Source organism: Eurypyga helias, unplaced genomic scaffold, assembly GCF_000690775.1.
Source record: "Eurypyga helias isolate BGI_N326 unplaced genomic scaffold, ASM69077v1 scaffold7649, whole genome shotgun sequence".
Classification (NCBI taxonomy): Eukaryota; Metazoa; Chordata; class Aves; order Eurypygiformes; family Eurypygidae; genus Eurypyga; species Eurypyga helias.
In genome coordinates this window covers 123,491-125,991 of record NW_010270120.1, presented here as the reverse complement: position 1 = coordinate 125,991, position 2,501 = coordinate 123,491, and positions in this window count along the sequence as shown.

Genomic DNA, 2,501 nt, shown 5'->3' with positions numbered 1-2,501 from the left:
ATAATGGTGTAAATCCACATGTGAAGAATGAGGGTAAAGGTTTTCTATTCTGTTTGCTTTGCTGCTCTTTCTAAGGACAATGCATCCTCTTGGTTTAGACAACAGCTTATACTTTTGCAGGCTGAAGGTGCTGTATGTGCCAGAAGAGCATTCGTTGGGAAACATGGTGCACCGGACAGCAGCGAAACCAGGCTTTGCTTTCTCTGAGGGTTCAGGACAGCTCTAGCTTTGTTGCTGATGGAAGAATGAAATAATTTCTCTCTTTTTAATGAATACAAGGTAATCTTACTTCATCCCAAAGTGGCATCTGTAAACTGTAATGAGGCAATGGTCTGTTTTATTGTCCGAGCGGGACCATCACTTTAAAATAAAAACAATTGAAGTAGTTTTAAAATGTACAGCAGCCCTTACATCTACAAAACATGGACATCTGGACCATAAGATTCCAAAGAATACAGTTCAGAAGGCACATCTTAAAAAGCATAGGCTGTAAGAATTAAGGGGAAGAGAAATTCCCTTAAGAGCAGCAGGATATTCAGTATTTGTTTGCAACTGTACATTTACTTCAAACTTACAGCTTCAGTCAATTCACTACCTAATAAGTGTCAAATTTTCTCACTATGGTGTCAGCTTTGGAGACAGCAGATTTTGCCTGCCTGCCTTGCCATTCCCAGTGACACAGCAGCTTGTAACATTCCAGGAACTTCTCACTTGCTCTCTATGCTTTTTTCATTTTTGTCTCCCCAGTCCGAATGTGCTCACCAGATGCAGTGGTAGTTAAACAAAAACACCACTTAAAAAAAGACTAAAGAAAGGTCTAGCTAGATGCAGCATTTCCCAGTGGCTTATTTTCTGGTGGGTTATCCTTGCTGAAATGAGTATGTAACAAACTCTGCTAACCAGTGGAAATTCCAGAGATAAATTCATACCAGAGATACTCAGCTTCATGTAGTTCTGGGCAACTGTTGTGCAACAGTGATCTAAACATTCCACTGAATAAAGAATGACTAAATTTACTTAGTGGCTTTTCTTTTTTGTGCCTCATTTTGCTTGTAATTCATGAAAGTTCATAGGAACAAATGTGCGCAGAGAGAACATTGGCGATAGTAAGGGTTTGTTTGTGAGACGGTCTGACTGCAATGGAAACGTTTGCATATCCACACTGAAAGTTCATTTTAAGCTTGACACTCATCCACTCAAGACCAAGAACCCTTATTGTCTGGCAATTACCCTTATAGCAGACTCAAGAAACCAATTTTCACAGCTCTCCAAGGAAGCAGTTTGGAAACAGCTCATAGGCTGGAAGGTACGTACTCGTCTGAACCATTCACCGAACACTTCAGAATAACCATTTAATCCTAAACTGTGTTTCTGTATTGTTGAGTTTGAGCAGTGCTGGGGCTGAGTTGTGAAGGGTATCTGCCTGGAGGACTTCTAGCAGCAGACAGTGTATGTAAAAGGAGGATGCAGCTGAAGGATGCCCTCAGCCTCCCCATTCACTGGAAAGTCTGAGTAGGGGCAGTGTCACCAGCCATGCCCCCTTAAAGGAATCCCCTGAAGGTGTGGTCAGACCAGTTACATGACTGGAGAAACAGAGTGGACACCACCACAGAAACAAAAGCTGGACTACAAAAGGGGAACAGGTAGGAAGTGGCACATAACTACTTTTCTGTGAGGTCTGTTGCTTATACAAGTCTCAGAAGTATCTGTCACGCTCCCATGTGATATATTTAACACTAGCTCTCTGGAACTGGCACATCATATAATGAAACTACAGAAAACATGAGCTAAAGGAATAAATCTCACATCACTCCAAGCGGCATTTCAGGCTGTTTCCCTGCTCCCCTCCCCTTCTAGCACGGTTCTTCTTGAACAGTTCTTTCACCCTCTAAACCCCCTAGGGCCTTGATATGCTGGGCAGGAACCGATACGCTGTGCATCCTTAAGACGCATGCCTTGTAGCCTCTGATTCAAAGGGTGGTGTTTCGTTAGCAACAGCTTAAAAATTGATTTAAACATCATGTTCATTGCACACAAACACTTCTCACAAAGCCTTCTGTTCCCATTGAGGCTAAAAAAAATTCCATTGTATGCGTAATCTTTTATGAGTGCATTCTTTGAATACTTTATTTCTTAGAACTGTAACAGTTCTGTTTATAAAAAGGAATGATACTGATAGCAATGTTAGGAACTTTCAGAAGGGACCACTTAGATCTTTAAATTTCCATATTAGTCCTGCTTCAAGAAAAATACAAAACAAAACAAAAAGCCTCAATTACATAGTTTAAATTCTTTAAGAAACAGCTTCACATGCCAAGCTAAGAGGATAGAAAAACCAATCTTTACCCCCTTGATCAGATCTTGCAGCCCTCTGAGGACAGCTTCATGTTGCAGCTTTTCATTGGGCACAGCAGCAAACTGGTTTATAACTACCCAATCAGATGTCCCAGGTTATCATTTTGGACTGGAATATTTAGAGAAGATAGCAAACTGAGAGGTGA